Raw genomic sequence first — 23,713 nt, 5'->3', positions numbered from 1 at the left:
ATGTTACATGTTTAATGTTTTAATAGTCTTTAGGGAAGACACAGAACTTCTTAGAATTTCAAAATACGAAAGGTTTTACTAAAATGTTAATCAAAATAATGGAAAGATGGAAAGATTCAACAAAATGCGGCTGTTACTATATTGTACCAAAGAAAATAACACAAAGCAAAGTGATATTTATCTTTAAAGGCTTGCATCTAAAACTCATCAGCATCCATTATAATTCTATAAAATAAGATAAGGCAGCAGCTGGTACAATCTATATAGTTTTATAGCCAAGTACACAAAAATGCCTAAAACAGTTGCAAGATCTTTCCACAATAAATGAAGCTGAAGACTCTTTACTTCGTCTACCAGCATGTACTATAAAAACAAAGGCAAAAGCTAGAACAAAAGAGGAATAAAAAAGTACATTCATTTCTCTTAATGACTAGATAATACTTTTAAAGAATTAACAGATAATGGGACCTGCCAATGCACAGGAAGAGAAAGCATCTTCACAACCATTTTAGTTTAATCTCAATTAGTTCATAGCCGTAAGCAAGGTGATACTCAAGCCTTGACCATTTCAAACAACTGTTTGATTCTCTTGAGGCTAAATCTTTTCCCAGATACACAATGCAGATCTCCAAAATATGTACAACTCTGAATAATGGAGCAGAGGTTTGGTTTTTTCTTTCCTTAAAGCCATAAATTTGCATTGAAAGAATAGCGTAGAAAAAACATGTAATTTAATACAATAAAAACAGCAGAAAATTTCAAAATATATCATGTAACGTCGTTGTCAGGATTAATTAGCAGTCAGCACAAAACCACATAAAATGCAAGTGCTCTTTGTAAAGCTAGTGTAAAGAAATAAAGAAATTTTAACTTTTAATACAGTAACTTCTAAAAAAACTTTCTGATTTCCTGTCTTTCAAGGAATGTTAATACTGATCAAGAAAACGGTAACTAGTACCCAGGTCTTTTACATCTCTAAGTAGACCAACTTTGCAGTGTATAACTCTTCCATAGACACAAAAAGATTACACAGAACTTGCTCCAAGCACAAGCTGGGGACTATGGATATATTTGGTTTGCATGGCAGTGCCTGGGGAGAGATGGGGGGCTTTAGGGATGTCTTCTGTGAGAAGCTGCTGGAAGCTTCCCCTATGCACAGTGCAGCCAATGCCAACCAGTTCCAAATGGACACACCACTGGCCAGAAGCGAGTCCGTCAGTGGTGGTGGTAGCACCTCTGAGACAACATATTTAGGAAGGGGGAGGGGGGGAATCTATGCAACAGCAGCACCATTCAGAAAGAGGAGTGAGAATATGTGACAGAAATACACAGCCCTGCTGACACCAAGGTCAGAGAAGAAGAGGGAGAAGGTGCTCCACGCACCAAAGCAGACTCCCGTGAAGACCACGGTGAGGCAGCTCTGCCCCAGCAGTCCATGGGGATCCCCAGAAGAGCAGAGATCCACCTGCAGCCTTTGAAAGACCCCCATGCTGGAACAGAGAGATGCCAAGGCAGGCTGTGACCTCACGGGAAGCCTACAGCAGAGCACACTCCTGGCAGGACCTGCAGATCAGAGAGAAAGGAGCCCACACTGCAGCAGTCTGTTCCTCATTGACTAACCCAAACCCAACGGGGGTGGAAGGACCCACGCTGGAGAAGTTTGTGGAGGACTGTCTTCCATAGGAGGGACTCCATGCTGGAGCTGGGGAAGAGTGTGAAGAGGAAGGAGCAACAGAGACAATGTGTGATTAATGGATTGCATCCCCTCTTCCCCACCACCCTGCACCACTAAGGGGAGAAGGCAGAAAAACTGGGAGCAGAGTGAAACCCAGGAAGAAGGGAGTCATGGGCTGAAGGTGTTTTAAGATTTGGATTTGTTTCTTGTGACCCTACTCTGATTTTCACTGGCAGTAAATTAAATTAATTCTTCCCTGAATTAATTCTTTATTAAGAAGAATTTGTCTGTGATGGTAATTAGTGAGTGATCTCTCCCTGTCCTTGTATCGACCCACAAGCCTTTCTGTCAGCACAACTTGCTAATTCTCCTTTTGCTACTGGATTTGGAACTATACAGACATCATAAAAATAGGACAGTACTGCGTAAAGGTACACACCACTGCAGACTGCAATGAACCCAAAGCTTTTAATCACCCATAGCACCAAACAGGCACAGGCTAACAGAGAATCCTTCTGAAGCCATTTGGAGCTCACCCTGTTGTGGGGTTGGTTCTGTGCTTCCCATACCAGATGTCAGAGTAAACAGTTTACCTGGAGATAAACCCTTCTCATGCTGGGGTTACAAGAGCAGACTAACAGAAACCAACAATCCTTAACACAAATCCTGATCTTATAAAAAATATCAGAAAGTGAATTAAACTAATATCCCTATTTCACTATTTTTCTGTATATTAAGAAGCACAAACAGAGCAAGGTCCTGATTTAGAACACCTGAATCCTAAGAGTTTGCAACATAAACGGCACTTAAAAAGTGATCTTTATTTATGAGTCATTATATATTCTTTTCCTTTTTTTGTTTTGTTTTTGTTTTAAATTACATCTGCAACTCAAAAAAAGGTATGTTTTAGCAAATAAAATACTTTAAACACTGGCTGATTTCTTGAGTTTTTTTGTTCTCTGATACGTTCAGATCCTAGGATAATTTCTCAGGAGCCTATTCACTTCAGCAATCAACAGAAAATTGCCCTGAAGTTAGATGTTTAAATATCTTTCACCTTTGCAAGTTTTAGGTAAGTGCACATTTTGGAGAATCAGATTTCAATGGACTTCAAGAAGTCACTTAGGCCATCAGTCAGCTTCAACTTAAGAATTCTGTTCCCAACAGGCAACATTTTAATTTGAAAATAAAATTCTCCTATTCTACAGCTTCTCAACAAAATCTATTCCAATGCTTAACTGTTCTTGCCATTGGCAAGTCCTCCCTAAAGCATCAGCACAAATCTGTCTGGCTGCAACCTTTCCCAATGTCTAGTCTAAATTTCCCTCATCAGTTTGCATTCATTGTTTCTTGTGATCTTCCCACACCACAGAAAGGATGGTTTCCTATTCTCAAGGCAGAATTTTACCCACTGAAATCTCTTATCATGCTAGTAATCTCTTCTCTAAACTTGGTAACACTAGTGTCTTTAGTTCTCTTTTCTAGGTCACATCTCCTAAAGATTTAGCTGTTCCCTTTGTTCTCCTGTGGATCCACTTAATCTTTTCTCATGTGTGACTGCAATTAAACATCCAGATCTTGAAACACCACATAGCCTTGTGGCACATTAGAAAGAAGCTGAGATCCAGAAAATACTTATCTATTACAAATAAATTTTTTCACCTGATAAATTAATACAATCTTCTTTCCTTTATATGGTCAAAAATAATACATCACTCATGAAAACACATGTTACTATGCTGTCTGCTTTAAGAAGATATTGATATTGGTTATTTATATGTTAATTTGCTGCTTGGACATATTCCAAACATGCTACTTATTGCTTTTCAGAAGACTAACAACAATTAGTAGGAAGATCTATTGTTCTGAGTAAGATTTACTTGTGAACTGATGTGGTGCCAAAGGTAAATATAATGAATAGACACATTCATTATGTTGTGTTGGATTTCTAGAACAGGCATAGAAACCACATTTAGGCAAATAATAGGATTTTGTTATTAAACAGAACCTATTATCACTATGGGTTATAAGTAGCAAGAGGATATAATTTCTAAGAAAAATAAAATGCAGCTATTGGATGGAATAAATCCCCCAGTTGGCCAGTCACACTCAGCTGAGCAACCAATTCCAACTGGGATATCTAAATGCTACCAGGAAACAAATACTGTTATTATAATTAGCACAATTGTGTGGCAACTTTTCTTCATATGATTATAAAGAGCTTTTTTAAATACATATGTGAAAAGAATAATTTTATCTATATTTTGACTAGTGAATTAAAAAAAAAATTATGGATTTTCTCAGCAATATTATATTGAACTCGACTAGTGAATACGTTTGTTTTTTTTTTTTTATTTGGCCTTTTTAGTTCAGTTTCAAAAAGTCTCAGTTGGTGTGTCTTGTTTTGGCAGTTTAATATTTGATACAGTGTCTGCCTGCTAAGAAAAGAGAAAAATAAATATTAACCAACAGATCTAAAAAGCATGCACTTTTGTATGATGTGACTCACATCAGTCCTTAGTACTGCCTTTAGGAACAGGTAGTGCTGATAAATGCTGAAAAAGGTCAATAATTCATCACTTGTGCTCCTGGGGTATGAAAACAGGCAATCGGGAAAAGGCTACTGAAAATCTCTTACTAATGGCTTTTTTAAAGTTGCTCAGTCGGGAGAAGTATGAGGTTTATAGCATCGATGGTGCAGCTCCCTGTGAAGACACACAAGTCGTTCATATTAAACACCCAAAGTGAAAGACTATTTCAAAGCTTCCTCCCATGGGTAGAAAAATCTGTCAGACTCCCCCTCTTGGTACAGCCCGGCACAGCAGATGCCACAGAGAACATTTTTCCTGTCTCCCTGAAAAAAAATTATTGAGAAAATTGCCTGCATTGCTTCCTTTCACTGCTACATCTCTCTGATCCCATTGAAAAAACAAAGAAACAAAAAAACCAACAATGGACTGGAAATGCTAAAACATTTCAAACACAAAGCTATTTTATCTCAAAGCAGGACCTCTTCTCATTTTTCTGCAGCTTCAGTGCGCCACACAATATCACACAGCCACTGAACTGGGTCTTAATTCTATTTAGTTGCCATAAAACTATACAAAAAAATTCAACGACAGCTTGGGTACCTTTCACATTTTCTTTCCTATGCAGCCCTTATTCAAGCCTAAGGATTTTCAAATGCCAATTTTGTTTCCTGGATGGGAAGATGAAACCTTCCACTTCTTTATTCTGTGCCTCTCCCTACCTTGATGTGCTGCACTGATAATATCATTCATATCTGCCTCTTCCAACATCCCCCGAAAAATGCATGGAAGATAAACAGTAGAAAAAATTATACTACATTATGTGTTAAATGTAACAAACCCTTCAGCAAATTTGCAGCTGGGACACGCTGTCCTCAACTCAATTTTACTATATATATAGGTAACATATGCAGCACATCTGGTACACAAGGAATCTCACTGTTTTGAGACACAGGTAAAGAATAAAAGGGAAAACTGAAAAAATAACTCTAAAACAACCCAAAACCTTTTCTTCCCCACATTCCTAAAAGCAATTATCTTTCTATGTTTAACTGGTTGAAGAATTTTTTTTTAATGTTTAAAAGATAAAATAAAAATGAAAGGCTGGCAATATTATCTGTCATACTAAGTCCCATTCAAATTCTTTCTAGGAAAATGTTGAAGGCCAAAGACTCAAAACGTTTCAGAAGATAACAACTCCTTTCCTCAACATTTTTTACAGAGCAGTGAACACTGGCAATACCAGCTTCCTCAAACCATCAGGTTATGTGAACAGAAAGCTCTTTAAAAAATCATCTTGGGAATATGGTCATTAGACATTTTCAAACATTAGCAGAGGAGTAGCAGAGTTGTTTGGAGTTACACAGCTAAATAGAATATGTGCCTTGTTCTTGTCAGAGTCAAAAGGTACACGCTAAAAACAAAAATACGCATAAACCTTTTTCTGTACTTTTAGAACAGGATAAAATATTTAAATCTCTATAAAAAGTGACAGAAAAAAGATATTAAGTATAAAACTTAGCCAAGTTATTATGTGTAATACAGCACTCTTTTAAGGACACTGCTGTAGTATTTTTCACTATTTTGACACTAATTCCTATAAATATGATTGACGGAGAAGTGTCAACAAGTGTAACCCAATAATTGCTAACTTTTGCCCAAGGCAATATATATGTATATATAATGTGCCAAACAGGTATCTTATTCATATATATAAGTATACACTAAATCTGCACAAATGCTACTAGAATTCTGGTTTACAGAGGTAATCATGTGGTTATACCAGAAGTACCAGAATTCTCTTGTCTCAAATACTGCGGTATATCAACAGAAAAACACCCTATTTTACAGAGCTTACAACTGAACTTCTACCCAACAGATTAAGAATATGGTTTTGAGAGCTGAATATTCCAATCCTCTACACTTTAAGTCAGATTGTTGAGACTGAATCTATGTTTCTGTGCAGTCTCTCTCCAAACAAGGCTAACATCACTCTAATCTCCTAAGCCATTCAAAATATCAAAGCACCTTTGATAAATAAGACATTTCCATCTTCTAATGAGCAACCAGCACATAAATGAAGCTTTAGAGTATATCCAGGGCTGTAACACACCCTGGCTGACATGAACCCTTCTGAAGATACTCCCTAACTGCCCTACTTTCCATGAGGTTCAAACAAACATTTGGAAACTGTATCCTTTACCTTTCTCCCTCACCACTGAGTCTGAATGGTTAAAATGTTCTAGTACCTGAAAGAGGTCCTTGTCAGGGGCAAAGGAGTTCCCACAATTGATGGGGTGCAATGTCAACCCAAATGTTTTTCATTTCTCTTTGAATAAATGTGTTAAACAATAATAGATAAAGACTCATTTAAAATCAGACATGTAGTGAATGTACTTGGCTACTTCTAATTTTCAATAGTGTATGCAAAAAGTTTTAGATATTGAAATTTTAAACAGTCCTTCATACTGACTGCAGCTGACTAGAGTATGTTAAACTGCTTTGCAGGAAGATCAGACAGGCATGGGACTGCAATTATATATCACAATACCCTTTTCTGGGTTCACAGCTCTATTCATCTTTTAGAAACACTGAAGGACAGATTGGACGTAGGGGAACGGATTAGCCCCAGGACGACCTGTATTTCCACACAAAAGCCTAAGTGTGGAAAAATGGCACCCTGTGTCACCCATTCTTCACTTCCTGAAAAAAAACATATTAATGAAAATAGACATTTAAACAGCTCTTTCCCACTCATCTCAGAACAAGCATTCATTGTTTCTTAACACCATTTATATGGAAGTAATGTAATGCTACTAACAAACTGCTTCAATTCACAAATGTATGTAAAAATATTTAAGAATTAAGACAGGGCCACTTCAGCATAGGAACTAAAAGAAAACGAACATTATGAAAAAAATCTCAGTTGACTGTTGCAACATACAATCTCATATTTATGAATGGGACTGAAGGAGGATTTGATTCTGGTAGTAAATTTCAGCTAGGTGTCATGAAAGCTCTACACACTACAGCCACGCAGTACAACTGAAGTTTTAAAAATATGTTGTGTTAATAGGTCATAAGAGCATAATGTACCAGATAACATCAGTAATTCCAAGTGAGTAAAAGGAAAATGAACACAGAAAAAGACATGTAGCAATTATAATTCTTCACTTCATAACTTTGTAGGAAGTGAAGAGTATGTCAGTTTTCTGTTAAAACCTAGCTCTGGAAAAAAGTCAGCAATAAATACTATGAAACATGCAAAAACTGAAAGAACATGCATTAAAAAATTAAGACTGAACTTTAATTGATTCTACATGTCATTTTTCTTAAATCAATTGCCTTGCATACAAAAGAGATGCTTGCTGTATGAACTTGTACTGTCAACTTGTCTCAGGAGATAGTTGTTATCAGCTAATCTGATCAAGCTAGGCAAACTGGTGGTTTATTTGAATGTTCTTTGGGACAACAGGAAATTATCCGTCTGCACAAGCAATAATCAAATTAAAATGTCCAAGCATTTAACTTAGGAATTCGACCACACAGCTGAGTTACAAACAGCAAGCCCATGTAGCTCATTAGGCTCCAGTGGGAAATAAATCTTTTTCCAGGAAATCAACAGCCTAACATCATGTGCAATGAGACATGGCATTCCTAACTTTTTATAGAATTATAATGTAAAGGCTAATTCTGACATCAGAAAACAACTTCAAATCTTATGAGGATAGTGATTATTACCTTATGAAGGTAGTAATCTCACATGTACTCTTCTCTGTTCATATTTACTTAATAAACTAATGTGGTAGGCATATGGTTAAATTATCTGCTAGTCCTTTCCTCACACTTTTTCTCTTTGTTTTCTTACTGAAAGTAACATAAAACACCAGGTTTTAAAATGAAAAAGGAAAAAGTAATTGTAACTCCTTTTTTGCAAACTGCGTACAATATATACCTTAAATCCAACGTTATCTATTTCCCATTTTCTTATATGCCTTATTTAAATATATTATGCTTAAACCATTCATTTTTATTGAATGAAACCATTCATTTTTATTGGATATTTTAAAAGTTCTTCTTAAAGAAAAAACCCAGTTGTACCATGCAGACTTTCAATCAACTCCACTAAACTATTCAGTGTCCTTATTGAAACTACAGGGCAGAAGGAATACATACACTGCTGAAGTAATTATACAGAAGGGGTCAAAATATTATTGTGGAGATTAGGACCCATCAAGCAAAGTCTAACAACCATCCCAATACAGGTAATTTACAGTCAATATATAGTTCTCATTGCTAAAGATAGCAGAAGTATTTCAGGAGCAAATATAAACAAACTGATGTAATTAAGTTATCCAACAAGCTCAAGAGCTTCAGTTTGCTCACTGCAGTCCACATTAAGAATAGTTTTAATCGCTGGAGAAATGTCAAATGTGTTAAAAGTCCATCATTTATGGCTATGGTTTCTGGTTTTTATAAAATAATTTGCTAGCTTTCTGTTCCTACAAGGCAAGAGGAAATATTTTAAGGGAAACAAAATGCTTCATCCTTATGGATTTTTTAACAGTAACACAGACCTCAAGCCCTGAAACACTGAAGAAAAAAAGCAGCATAATGGCAAATAGTGTCAAAAAACCAGCCTGAAATTCTGCAAAATCTCCTCGAAACAGGCCATGTCATTAGACAGATCTATATAAATACAGTTGTCTGAGCATTGTAAAAGAATGTTAAATAAGTCACTATGTGGGAGGCATTGCATACAATGCAATTACAGCATGGGTAGGTTTCTTAAAGCAGAAATATTCAGCACCGAAGGTATCTGGATAATGCTTCTAAATTAACCAAATCGGTGTTTATTAATTTAAGGAAAAAAAAAATCTGTGAAAATGCAGTCTCATGCTTTTTCTGACACTAAATTAAAATCAGTACCGCTACTTCGGCGGTTGCAAGGTTGTCGCTTTGCCCAGCCTTGAGTAAAACTTTGTCCCAGTCACAAAAAAGTTTCCTCCCTGCTTAGCTCAGCCAGCACTCCAAGCTGAGCTTGGCTCCTTTATCCTCCAGCTATAATCTCAACTGTATTACAATGATAAAAAAGAAAAAATGGGTTCATCAAAACCCCCATATTGTTGTGTTGTATTTGTTAACACTGCTTAAAAAACAGGACTGGACTTTCCCATACATCACCAAATATATACATTTCTTAGGATTGACACTTGAATGTTAGACTAAAGTTTGCTATACAAATAACAAGTGGAATAATTATTTTAACAGTATGGGCAAAAAGAAAACACTAATTTCCTGAAGAAAGAAAATAAACAAACAAAACGGAAAAGGAGCAATACAAGGAGAGGAAAATCCCTCTACCCACTTAATCAAACATAATTTTTTCCACCCAAGTAGGGGAAAAAAAAAGAGGAAAGCCTGCCCCAAAGCCGAAACTATTTTCTCCTGTAAATTGTAATCACAATTTTCTGACCATAAGATGGGAAAAAACCAGGAGCCTTTAAGCCACGCAAAGGCCTCTTCCCGTTTCGGGGCAGTGAGGAGAAGGAAAGATGCTGAATGCCCAGGATTTGCTCTGCCCTGCCCTTTCCATAGAACTTTAGTGCCATCTATTGAAAATGTACTGAATAAGGAAGAGGAAAAGGATGCCTATTGATTTGGTACAAAAATAAGACGTTTACTTGTTAAGGAGGTTTTTTGGTTTATTAATATTCCCATGATGACTACTGTTTTGTGGTCATCTGATAGCAACAAATATTTTCTATAGACTATACATGCCCCATAAAGAAATGAGATGTCAGCTAAAACATCGAATATAAACATCACACAGATTTCATAGATATATATACATATATATATGTTTATATATACATATAATTTATACATTTACCAAATATGTAAGTCTAAGCCTACCTATTATCTAAAGCAACAAAATTGAGAAGGCTTTAACGGAAAGGAAAAATAGCGTGGAAGCACTGCTGTAAATAGAACATACTGGAAACAGTAAAAATAATTAAGGCACCTCGTAAAGATCTTAGTATTAAAGAACAGGATATGTAGACATGCACATACAATTACCTTCTTTAAGAAACTGTGAGTGGATGACAAATATAAGAAAACAGCAGATCGCTGCTCCTGCTAGTGCCCATAAAGCTTTCAAGAGCTGCATCTCGGTCTGAAACTCAGTAAATACCCAGAAAGTCACACAATGAATTTCCACAGCGATGCATCAACGCTTCCCTCTGTGCGCCAGGCGCGGCGGCTCCCGACAGGGACCACACTCCCGAGCAGGGCGGGCGAGCCCGGGGCTGCGGAGGAGGGGCCGGGGCTTCACACCCCGCGCGGGGGCAGCGGCAGCGCCGCGCTCTCCTCGCCGAGGCAGCCGGCGCGGGGCCCCATGAATCAGCGCTCCGTCTCCGCGGGAGCCGCGCCGAGCCGCGCCGAGCCGGCGGCGGGGGCAGGGAGCCGGCAGTGCCGGGCAGGGTTGCGCAACAGCGCCCGCTGCGCCGCGGGGCCGCCGCCGCCGCTCAGGGCGCGCCGCCGCCGGTCGGCGCGGGGCGCGCAGGGGCCGGGCCCTCCCCGCCGAGGCTCCGCGGGAGCCGCTGCAGCATCGCCGGGCTGCGGGTGCCGCTCGCTCGTCGGGCCGCCGCTCCGCTGCTCGCTGCCACGGCTCGGGGAGGAGAGAGCGAGCGGGGAGGGGAGGGAGCGGGAGGGAGGGATCTCTCTTTACTGCAACTTCTCCCGGCTGGCGGCAATTTGTTGCACCCCCTTCCTCCTCCCCCGGCTCGGAGATGCTCTCCGGTGCGGGTGCGGGGGGCGGGAGGGAAGTCAGTTCATCCCGCCGTCCCCAGCAAACGCGGGGCCGCTCGGGGGCTCTCGCACAGATCGCCGGTCTCCAATTGGGCTCGCACCTCCGCCGCCGGGGCTCCTCATCGCCCGGCCCCGGCAAGTCCCCCAGGCACCGTGGCCGGTCCCGCTCCCTCGCCCGCCGCCCGCCCGCGAGGCTGACCCTGTCCCGGGGCCGCGCCCGGCGGTGGCACCGCAGCGCGCCCTCCGAGCAGCCGCGCCGGGCTACGGCGGGCTCTCGGTCTACAGGTTGATGCCTCCGCTGCAGCAATCCCCGCGGAAAACAGGAGCGCAAATGAAAGAATGTAATAAATCAGGGGAATAAAAAAAACCCCAAAAACCAGCCCACAAAAAAAAAAAAAAAGAAACGAAACACCAAGGCTGTGATTTTGCTGCCGCCCTCCCACTCCAGGGGAAGGACCCTGCCGCGGCCAGCGGCTGCCGTAGAGCAGCCGGGCGGGGGGGCGGGAAGGCCGGGGCGGTGCTGCGATGCGGGGCCGCTCCGCGGGGGTTGCGCGCTCGGCCCCGCCGTTGCGGGACGTGGTGTAGCCCGGGCCGGGGGCAGAGGCGCGCCCGGAGCCACCCCGACGGCCGGGGCTGCCCGGTCAGAGCACCGAGCTCGGCGCGCACGGACGGCAGGCGGCGCCTCGGCGGTGCGGCGCGGCGCGGCGCGGGGCAGGGTTAACAGCCGCACACCGAAGTGCTGCCGGCCGCACAGCGGGGGCTGCCCGAGCCGGGCTCCCTCCCGCGCCCCTCTGCCCTCGCAGGCGGTGCGGCTCCGCGCCTCTCGCGTTCAAACGCCGCCGCTTCGCCGCGCAACCTCCGCGGCGTGTGCGTGTCCCGCAGCGCGGCCGGCGCTGGCCCGCGGAGCGCGGAGCGGCTGTCGGCGGGGTGCGAGCGGCAGACGCGCAGTGCGGGGACAGGGGGGACAAGGGGTACAGGTGCGGCTCGCAGCTCCGCGGGAGGCCGCGGGCAGAGGGCTGGCGGCCGGACGGTGCTACGCGGCCCGGCCCGGCACCGCGGACAGTCCTTGCTCCCCGCAGCGCAGCGCCGCGCCGCGACACGCGGGAAGTCGCGGTGCTGCTCGGGCTGGCTGTGGGTTCAGCACGACACTGACAGCGATGGTAACGCACCGACAGCCAGTGAGCTAGCCCGGTTCCTCCGGGATAGACATCCATAGTTCTGGAGATTGAAACCAAGTAAGGAAATACTTGTACCCTGAGAGCTTTGTTTTCACAGCGCCTTGGTTACGTCTGCATTTATGATGTGGGTTGGGTTTTGGTTTTTTTTTTTTTTGTAATATTTATTATTTAAATATTTTCTTAATTTTAAAAAACCAAGAAAGGGTTTCCAGATGCTTGAAAGGGCAGATTAATAAAAGATCAGTATTTTTATTGGGCAAACATCTCCCTTGCTGTTGATGGTGTGTGTTAAATTCATCCCTGTGCCTTTTCGTTTTTCACAGATAGCACAGAGAAACATTAAAAACAACCATCTTTTGAATTTTAAACTTCACACAAATCCCTGTAAACCCATGTATTGCGTTTACTATATTTGAAGATTACAGCAATGCAATGTTAAAGCAATGTCATAGCTACACTAGAGAAATTCCACTGTAAATCCTTCATTCTGAAATGTACACTTTGGTGAGATATTTGACATGCTCGGGCACAGTTCAAGTTGAGTTTTGTTTGTTTATTTGTCTTCTGGGTGAAAGAAAAAAGTGTCAAGTAGCTAAAGAAAATTCACACATTTTGTACTTAAACAAACACATCGCTTACCCCCCTCTCCCCCCCAACATAGCAGCTTTAAAATCCACAGGTAAGTGGATTTTAAGTGTCAAACTTTAGAGTTTACACAGTGCAGGATAAGCAATATGTATCTTTCAGTTTGAACATGTTTAGAGAGAAATTCTCTGAAAAATTTTATTCATTGCTTTCCTTTTTTACTAAAAGCACATGAAGATCCACTGCCAATGGGTCAGAACCCCCAGCTGCTTGTTCTTTGCTCCTTTTGAGGTGCAAGATGGTGCCTTCTCCCCTTTTAAACAAGCCTTACTTCTCTAAGCTTCTGAATTAGACATACACTCCTGGGTCTCTGTGGTCTTTGGATCAGACCCTTCATTAGCAAAACATCAGAACGTGGCATTGTGCTCCCTGGCTGCAGGGGAGTCACTCCACTTGCACACTAGTGGAAGAGGGAGCAAAATCTGGTTGAGCGCTCACACCATACAGACATATTTAGTTTCATAGCAACAAGGAATTCCAGAAGACTTCCCATTTGAGAGGACAGTGTGGTACCTGGCAACGCCACTTGCTGTACTACATATGGTTCACTCTCAGTTTTTTGTTTTCTAAATAGCTTTGGACTTTTCAAATAGGGTAAGTCCTATTCAAAAATATCCATCTTCAATTGCTTTACTTGTCACCTGCATGGAGATTTATAAAATATTAAAGATAACTCAAGTTACCAATGTAGACTTTTCTGAAAGAGTTTCCTGAATAAATTCCACTGATAAAAATCCCCCCTTATCTTTCAGCCAATTAAGATTTACCTCCCCAACTAATGGAACAACACCTTTCAAACAACTTCTAAGCTGCTTAGGCCGTAACAGATTTGCAGTCCTATCTCACTCTGAATTTCCAGGTTTTGTCCAGACCTCTGACCCCATTCATCTCTAGCAATACAGAGGCAAAAAGCTGTGCTCCTAGCAGTAGCTCCTGATAGGGAACCACTCCACAGGAGCTTTCCCTGTTGTGTTTTGAAGTTGGAGGAGCAATGCTGAAAACCTGAAAGCTGGTAAAGGATGGTGATGGTACTGGAAGACATTTCCAATATAGAAGACATTTGCAGCTGAGAAGTGAGGAATGCATTTTCCTGATGATCAGGGAGCAAGAGCAAATGTGTAAGAGATAGACGATCATCTGAGATTTTACAAGAAAGCAGCAGAAAAATGAAGTGCATAATTTTCAAATGTGTGTTCTCTTTTGGAAATACAGCTCATTTGTTCTTTTTACCAAAAATTCAATCGAGTTCTACAGAATTACTAAAACTGGAACTCTGTAGAAAAGACAGCAGCCTTTGCTCAAGTACAGAGACTTGAAAAAATTATCTATACTCTGCATTTAATTTTGTGAAAAGATTCTACCAGACTCTGTAAGATTTATTCGTTGCTACTGAGATATTTTATAAATAAAAATGTGCTAAAATTCCTGGAAAACAATCATATTCAGATTGTATTCCACATACCTAGAAATAAAGTCCTACTATTTTCAGCTGTGTCAAATGCTTTTGCATAACTATTTCATTCCTGTTCATGCAATAAGCCCCCAAATTATGCGTGGCCAATGCAGATCTAAATGCAGGAGCACAAGATATGACGTTAGCCCATTTTCACTAATGAATTTGCAAACTACTTCTGGCTTTGAAAAAAAAATAGAGCCAACAATAACTATAATTAGGTTATCCAGACCAAACCTTTGCCAATGCCCACTGGATTTCATTTTTGTTACTTCTGAGTTACTCAGGCAATAGTCTGTCACCAGTCACTTGAGGTGATTATTCCAGCCCAGTGGTTCTCTCAGCTTGAATGTTTCTCCTGATGCTAAGTTTAACATTTTATTTTGTTGAAATTCACCCAGTTCATCTTTCACATATGCCTGAGGTAGCATTATAAATCCTTTTCCATTTTGAATCTAACCAAAATAGAAAATATATTGAATATATAGGAATGAGCACAGATAAATATATTTCCACTAATTAGTTTTTGCAATATTTAAGTGTTTTTCCCCCTCTTTTCTCTGCATACCAGTGGCTGGTTTGCATTTCTTTGCTTCTGAGCTAGGCACAACTACAGCAGTCCTCAAAATTTTATTCTTGATCTTCAGCTGATGCTGGGAAACTGCCACTGGAGTAGAAATTAGTATCTAAAGAGACGCTATTAATCTCTGGTTTATAACATGATGCAGCTACTATAGGAACCACAAATATAGGTCCATTTGATCATCTCCTCCCATGAACGCCTAAAATGTTCATTTGTTTTCCCCCTAGGCTTACAAAATAGGTTGCTATATTAATATGCCTTTAATATTTTCGACGGACTCTATGCTGCTTCCTGTCCTGTCTCCTAGTGGCAGATTCATAAATGGGATAACACAGCGTAGATAATTTAGAGTTACCAATGTGCAAGCTAACAGCACATGTTTACTTAGGACTTTTAATGGTTTAGGGTTTTTTGATGGCTGAGGGTTTTTGTTAAGTAATTTTGTTTCATTTTGCTTTTCAGTTGCATCATTTTGCTGTTCACATCTTCTTCCTACCGTCCTACTGACTTTCTATTCAGGTGTGATTTTCTGCCTCTTTCCTGTTTGTAAAGAACTGTGCCAGCAGCTTGTGCCATGTAGACAGTTACCCACTGGCAACTCACTGAACATTCTCCCACACAGCAGTCACCATTTGGTAACAGCTTTTGGCCACTACTGACAAAGGAGCTTCATATGAAGAAGTGAGAGGTCCTGTAAGACCACTCTGATCCCTTGAACCATTGGTAAGTTCTCCCAAAACACTTATCTGAAATCACACCATGTGCCAGCGCAGGCACTATGAGGAGTGTAGTGTCCTGGGTTTGCTCACGGTGTGGGGAGCCTAGAGCCCACGGGCATGGCCATATTTCTGTTCTACATCACTCACATCATCGCTGCAGGGCAGTCGGTTTTGGGGAAGGAGAAAAGGGAACATACAGCAGAAGTGTGTATTTTGTTCCGTTTCCTCCTGAGCCCAACCAAGCGTGCGCCACAGCACTGCGCCACTGTGAGACGCAGCCGTGGGGAATGGAGCAGCAGAGCCTGAGCCCAGACCAAGCCCAGACCTAGCCCAGGCTGAGCAGAGAGGAGCTGAGCCAAGCACTGGTGGCCACAGTCAAGCCCAGCAGTGCAGAAAGCACACAGCACCATGCACACTGCCTTTTGGGAGGTTTGGCCATCATTGTTTTTGGGTGTCTCAGGCTCGGGGATGGGGAACGCCAGCTGTGGAGTATCCACCACCTTGTCTCTGTCTCAAGAAAAGAACACCTGCCAGTTGCTGCTGAGCTGCAGGAACTTTCCCCATCTTGTCTTGTCTTGTCTCAGCAGCCACACAGAACTAAACTGAGGTGGTGAACATCTTCTGTGTGTAAAGAACCTTCTCTTTTGTATGCTTTTGTTACTAATATTGCTGCTGCTACTGTGCGTTTCTTGTCCCACTGCTGTTTGCTTCCAGTAAATTGCTGTCTCAACCCGCAGTTGTCTCTGCTATTGTCCCTCTCTCACCAGAGTGGGGTGGGAGAAAGGGGAGTGGCTTATTAGCGGTTTAATTACCAGCAGGTGTTAAACCACCACCTGCAGTCAAACAATGCTACCATGTTCCTTCATCCATGTTCTACTCATGGATCATCCTCCTCATATCTGCCGACAAAAATCTCCCCTTATATAATTCGTATCTTTAAGCAGTTAAATTCTTAAATGTTGCTTCTGTCCTATCTCACTCTACTTTATATGCTCCACCTGTTACAGGGAGCACCTCGATTTGCAGTAGCTGCTCTGACACATTTAACAGCACAATTATAGATGACTTGGTAACCACCCATTGACTAAAAATAACCTAGCAACTGAAGACACACTTGGGTATTTATACTTAGATATCCCAGAGGAACCCTTCACAGCTCCTGTAGCTGGGGAAAACATATGTATCTCACCAAATGCAGTAGGCTAGGAATCCTCAGGGCTGGGGGCGGCGGGACGTAGGGGAAGTGATAACATTGCACAGCTGAAAGATTTTCCAGACAACACTCTGCCAGCTAATCCAACTCTTATCCAACTAGCTCTGCAATTAAGGTTTCCTACTGAGAACAATGACAGCATTATGACCTGGGGAATTTTCTACATAGAAAAACCTCCTTGCATCTGGGATTGAAAAATTTAGAGCCTTAAAAAATCCAGCTCCCACACTGATGTTATTTGCAACCATTACAGATCCCAAGAACTATAATGCCAGTATGCATATGAGAAAATGCATGAGCTGCAATGAATGAACTACCAATGAGGAGGGAGACAGGCAGCATATCCTCTGTGAAGAATCTGCAGTGTTGAAACTCATTCTTGCCTTCCAAAGTCTGGATTTTTTTTTTTAAATTGAAGATGTACCAAGTTTTCACACAACCTGTTCAGGAAGGAATATTCTGATGTCTGAAGAGACAGACATCTAAATTATGTGATTTAATTTCTGTGATACATGATTACATATACTATGGCTGCCTGTGGCTAGTTTTATATTTGAGCAGAAAAAGAAATTTGGAATTTCATGGAAAGAACCATATGTGTCTTAATGGACCATATGTGTCTTAATGTGTCTTGTATTACTGCAGCGTCCGTCTGCCCATCTTTTTCTACTCCCCATTTTTTTCTGGTTTATCTATGGCCTTCATCTATTCTTGTCTTGAAAATGTGATTTTATTCACCTAAAAAGACCTGAATAGTTAGCAAATTACATCAACAAGGAGAACGACTCGTCTCAAAGAGATTTTACAATATCTTAAGGGCTTTTCTACCTGCTTCAGTTTTAAGATTATTGTCTTCAAACAAAAATGAAGTGTTCAAGGTGAGGTTGGATAGGGCTTTGAACAAGCTGATCGACTGCAAGATGTTCCTGCTCATGGCACAGGGCTTGGACTAGCTGATCTCTGGAAGTCCCTTCCAACCCAAACCATTCTTCAGAGAGATAATTCAGAGAGAGGATACTACTACTGAAACTCATAGTTAAGACTGGCGTGCAAGGCAGGCTCAAACATTCCAATGACTGTACGGCTATTCACAAAAATTGGAATGAAACTGAGAGGGCTTATGCTCATATTTTTCACTTTTTATGTATTTTAAGAACATCTGGACTTTTAAACACTTCTCAAAATACAATGGTTTACTTTTTTTTTTCCTTTTTTTTTTTTTTCAGAAAAAGGATTTGTATTACACCCAGGATGATTAAACACATGACATTAAGGGAATTTGTTTATGATTCAGGTTTCCAGCACCAATTCTTGAGGGTCTAGCTTAAAAACACAGAACTAAAATGCTGCAACATTCAGGGAGTAAGTTCTTAATTGAGAATGAGACCCACAGAGAAAGCCATGTTGAATACACACAAACCCTATGAGCTGTGTCACAGCAAACCTTTATAGAATGGCCAATAGCAGTGTTGTAGTGTTGTATGGAAAAGTGAATAAACTAATGGATTTGTGATGTTTGTTTCTTTCTCCCATCTTAGAGGAGGGATAAAATTTAAAAAAAAAACAACAACATTTCTACATAAATTAATTCTGCTATACAAACTCATACTCTTTGGAAACTTAATCAATGAACTCTTTGATCTGTAGTTTTAACTTTAACCAGAGAACCTCCTTCAAATTTCTTTAGATTTTGACTTTCCATATGAAATCTGGATGCTACAAAAATTGATCAGGAGCTGAATTTAGGCCTCAATGGCCACTTCAAATTCTTTCCCTTAGCAATTCTTACTATAGTATACAGAAAAGGGAGCTGCAGCAAAACTGGCACATATCCAGAACAAACCAGGCACCTCCACAGTAAATCAGAACAGGTTCTGAACACATGAGGAAGAGACAACCACTGCCTCTAATATTTGAGCACATTGGGTGATACTACTGGGAGAAGAAGTAACACTTGGTTGTTATTAAGCTAGTGAAGGGGAGACAAATATTTTTCAGACAGATGTTAAGTGTAGATGGTTTAAAAATTATTCAAAACCTCAAATAAACACTTAAAATTGTTACATGCACAAAATTAACAATTACTACATTTTATGTATAAATTAAAATGGGTTTATCACTATGGCACTCTTTAACCTAAAAATTCTCATGTTTTCAAGAGATCTACACCTGTATCAGACTATGACTTAAAAAGAGACCCAGAATCTTAATATATTATGTTTCTTCTGGGTCTGTATTCACGAGTAAGTAAAGGTGAAATGGTTGTTAAATTTAAATCTTTAATGTGACAACAGAAACTTGTTTGTCATTCTGAAATATAAAACAATCATTTTACAAGCCATTCATGTATAATATAGTCCACTAGTTCTTGATAGTAAAGAAAAAAGAGAAGTATTAGTAAATCTCTAGCTATTATTAAAAATGGCCAGTTAAATTGTATAAGACTATTTTTTTTTCAATAGGAAGAAAATGGATTATTGAAAGCTAATCTGAGGTTTATTGCTGGACTCTGGAATTAACACACTGGAGGCATTCTATTTACACCTGGGTGGGATAATGGCAGGAACTGCAGGTTAGTATAACCTTCTCTTGCATGCACAGCCTATCCCATTATTTGCTTGTCTGTTTGTTTCTGCAGGAATTTTATTTCTTTTATTTACCAGATACATCAGGAGGCCTCTAATTTACTACGGTTAATGAAGCAGCCACTGCATAGCACCTTTTCACAAAACTTCTTGTGAAAAACATAAGAGGCAAACAACCTCTTTGGTTTTGTTTTAAATGATGCTGCTCTAATAGGAACCATTCTTCTGCATGCATACATTGTTTTAAAGTAGAAAGCTTTAAATACAACATGAAAAGGAGCATCTAAGGTTTTTGGCATTTAACAAAAAAGCCAGTATTAAAATATGTCCCCTGATACATGGGGCAGTGACAGCACACAGGCTGAGATAACTTCTGTAAAAATCCTGGTGATATTGTAGGTGATTCAGCTGGATTTCAGCTGGATAAAGTATTATAAAGAGCATTATACAAACACTGTAAGAAATAGAACATCCTTCTCTACAGTAGAATATACACTTTCCCGGACACTGCTTAACCTTAAATAGAGAGGGAGTGGAGTGCCAAGCCATGGGAGGTTTCAGCATCACACCTGTGTTGAACTGTGCCAGTCATCATCATACTCATCATCAGGCTTTTAAACAAGAGATAGAAAGTCTTCTCTGACTTGTTAGTGCACACTTGTGAAAGCCCCACACCAACAGCCCATGTACTGCACAGGTGCAAGTCCACAAGCCCTCATGTTTTCACTTGTCTGTGTACATACAGGAAAGGGGAGATGAGTCATGAGAACTAACTGTTCCTGACTGAACAGGAGTGTGCAAGGTAATATGCAGACAGTAAAGATCATACAGGCATTACAGCTTGAATGCAAGAATAAATCTCAAACTGGCAGGTTGGTTAAGCCATGTCTGCAGAAACAGGTTTGACCCTAAAGTCACAGTAAAAATCTGAGTCTGATTTACCACACCAGTGTACTAATATTGTGGTAATGGACATTAGATTAGTATGATATTATACATTGAATGGCTACTACATTAGAAGTAGACATATCAGAAGTAGGCAATGATGAAGTTTTTAGGCATGAATTACCACATACAGATTAGATATTGTATTTTTTTTTAAATATTGCTAACTTTTTTTTTTTTTAATGAAGAAATGTTTATTTGCTTCTTTTTAACATTTCAGAGGAAACTGGTATAGCTATTCTGTCAGTAAAGGACAGAAATAGATCAGTAACAGTCCATGCCATAGTGCTTTGAGAAAGTGTCAACACTCAGTGATTTCCTTACCCAGCTCAAAAGCATCTTGGAAGCACCCCGGACAATGTCTCATATACAGCCATTGAGGGTTATCCGCTTCAAAATAGCTGTTATAATCTGAATGGAAGAACCATAAATGATTCAATTGGAACCATGTCTGAAAATGCAAAAGGAAATGAATACAGAACAAACTATAATATTAGTGGGTCTAACAGCGTGCACACTTGAAGATTTAGAATTGAAGACTTTGGTGTTTCTCCTCAGAGTCATCCTACTCTATGAGACAGCTACTTTAAGATGCTGAGAATAGTACTTACAAAATTGACCTTTACTGATTTTTCCAAGTGCCATTTTGCATCATTTCAGATGTAAAGTTAACCAGTTAACCAACTGGCATCCAGTCACCTCTGACATAACTGAAACTTGGTACAGTCTCCCCACTCTTTCTTTTTTTCTCTTTTAAAGACTTTAAGTATTCATACCTTCCCTATAAAGTAGTTATAGTATAGTACATATAACCTACCTAGTCACAGTCTTGATAGTAAAACCATGTTAAATAAAAGCATAGAGGCTAAATACTGGATCCACATGCAGCTTGCTTTTTGGATTTTTTTTTAACTTCATGAAGAAACCATGCCAGAAAAAAACCTTTCTTTTCCCACAGAAAACTAATGGAATTCTATACAATTAGAACAGATCAAATTCACAAAACTCACGATAACTACGTCTAGAAATGAGAGACAAGTAAAAAGCAGTATACTTATTAGAGTAATTGTTATGGTTAAAAAGGATATCTTGGATTTATTTTGAATGACAACCACATTTTTTATTGTTTTTTCTTTGCCTGCATGTAACAAATTTTTATTTTCTTCCATTAGGAACCATTAGGTTTTAAAATATTTTGTTTTCAAAATCACTTCAGAACAATATAAGGGGGAATATAAGAAGCAGGTGTCTATGTAGTATCAAATAGTATGAGCAAGACAACATCTAATTATATCTTAAGTATTGCCTGAGGGATCAGCAAGGTGATCAGCAAGTAATTAGAAGTTATTTTGTTGAAGTAAACATGTGCAACTGGTATCAATCCTAAAGACACACCATAGGTATGAAGATGTTTATCAATAATGCTGTCCTATCAAAATGGATTGAATCAGTATATGAGCAATGACCTCCTATTGTGAGAAATAGCTGCAATTTACTTTGCCATAAGGAAAAGGCTTTACTCTTTCCAGATTATGTACCCTGCTGCTTCTCATACAAAAAAACATTCTTGAGAAGACAGTCATTAAAAAAAAGTAATACAACTGTAACAGTATTTTTTACTGTTTTATTTTCTTTTACCAGGTATATTACCAAATAAGTGTAATTTTCTTTCTGACAGACACAACATAGGACAAAAATTCTTAAACATAAACTTGAATTTTCTACTGTTTGTGGTAATCATATTTTTTTAATTGGCTGTCAGAACTGAGTTTTGTAAACAGGTATCTTTTCCTTTTAATTTTTTTTTTTCAAACTATAATAATCTTTGGCATCCAAATTATTTTTGTGTGATTCATACAGTGTCTTAAAGAGGATTAATTTGACACAAAATACAAAATATTTCCTATTTTTTAAGAAGATAGAAGTAATCATTTGAATTACATTTTTCCTGAATATTTTGGTAGAGATTTTAGTGCTGCTGCACTATGAAGAAGTATTTTTACAGGAAATTTCTGATAACAAAGGGTTTTACTAAAATAGTGCTCAATAAACAGAGACATGAGTAAACTAAAAATTGAAAAGATGTTAGGATGAATAACAACTGAGAGAAAATACTGGCTCGCTAACCATTGTGAACTGAAGCTTCCTCTCCTTGCCTTCATTGATAATTTTTTCTTCAATCCTGCATCATTATATTACAGAATCTGGAACTGTGACTAAGAATCAGGTCTTGCATTTGCTGAAAAACTGAAAGAAAAGATGGTTGTACTGAGTCTTTTGCTAAACCCAGAAAACAGCAATACATGACACTGGGAGCAGCCTGATGGTTGAGAATTCAAGTGAAGATTAGGAGTTGATGCTTTTGGCTCCTTCTGTAGTAAGTTTTTACAACACCTCAGTAGTATACTTCTTTCTTTCTATTTTGGTTTTTCTGTCCAGAGTAGCATATAACAGCAGACATCAACCCCAGTCAATCCCCAATACTCATAGAGATAAGAAAAAAAATTACAAATCTCTTTTCCTCTGCATCGTAAGGAAAGTCTTAACCATAGCATAATATAATACTCATCTTGAGAAGCACTTACACTGTCACTCAAATGGGAATGTTATTAAGAGCAATTCTATTCAGTACATATTCAAACAACAGCAGTGGAGGGATGGACTTCATGGCAAAAAAGCAACCTAATGAACCCCAGCACAAATGAGGTCTGTTCTTCTGTAAGTTTATATCTTCTATTTAACTGCAATTAACTGAATTCCTACAGATGAATATTTTTAAGACCATGTCAATTTTCTACATTTAATGCAGTAGAAGAGGACATAGTATGCTCCCACCGTTGGGACATCTATAGGGTCTCTATCTTCTAATGATGATTTCATAAGCATTTTGGTTGAACTCAACCACCAAATTAGAAAACTTTACATGGAAGCACAACCATTATCTTGTTTTCTGAGCGTCGAAAGATGCAGAGCCCTCTTCATTATCCTTACTGACTGCTCACACTGTTCCAAATCTCTTACTTGCACAGTTTGTCTGCGGCTACTACTTTCTACAAATAAAAAAAAAACAAACCAAAAAACAAAAGACAAGCATAGCAAAACAAATTTTTTATAAAGTCATTGCATCAACTTTTCCCCTAGGTTGCAAATCTCTCATCAAGTCCTTTCCAAAGGCCTTGGGAATACTGAATACTCATTTTCTGCTCCTCGGTGCTGTCCTGAGCCCCACATTCGGATTTTAACACTGACCAGCACTCAGCCAGGCAAATTATCAAATCAAGTTACAGTGGCTTGCCAATTTACCTCCCATCAGCACTAAAGCAATACCTTGTTAACCTGCTGTAACTTCATGGTGAGTCTGAATTGAACACATGTG

General features: G+C 39.8%; 1 protein-coding gene and 1 long non-coding RNA gene across 6 annotated transcripts in view; one reads left to right on the top strand and one right to left on the bottom strand.

The window, feature by feature from the left end:
• The window catches only part of TAFA5 (TAFA chemokine like family member 5), a 402,257-nt gene that overhangs the window by 281,343 nt on the left and 97,201 nt on the right, over nucleotides 1-23,713 (bottom strand). The window contains exon 1 of one of the 4 annotated variants that reach the window (XR_014846456.1): nucleotides 10,285-10,668. The exons of the other annotated variants lie outside the window; for them this stretch is intronic. The gene's annotated coding sequence lies outside the window, so the exon portion shown is untranslated. Of the gene's footprint in view, nucleotides 1-10,284; nucleotides 10,669-23,713 lie in introns of those variants that run through there. 4 annotated transcript variants of the gene reach the window in all.
• Nucleotides 11,929-21,164, top strand: LOC146443241 (uncharacterized). 2 transcript variants are annotated; one of them, XR_014846458.1, is made up of 3 exons: nucleotides 11,929-12,251; nucleotides 13,820-15,598; nucleotides 19,270-21,164. It is a non-coding gene; the product is annotated as an uncharacterized LOC146443241 (long non-coding RNA). The 2 variants fall into 2 exon arrangements; XR_014846457.1 differs by lacking the exon at nucleotides 19,270-21,164 and adding an exon at nucleotides 17,061-17,878.

Source organism: Lichenostomus cassidix, chromosome 1Aa (genome assembly GCF_008360975.1).
Source record: "Lichenostomus cassidix isolate B80296 chromosome 1Aa, HeHo_3.0, whole genome shotgun sequence".
Taxonomy (NCBI): domain Eukaryota; kingdom Metazoa; phylum Chordata; class Aves; order Passeriformes; family Meliphagidae; genus Lichenostomus; species Lichenostomus cassidix.
Note: the sequence above shows the minus strand (reverse complement) of the source record. Positions and strands in the feature narration are given on the sequence as shown.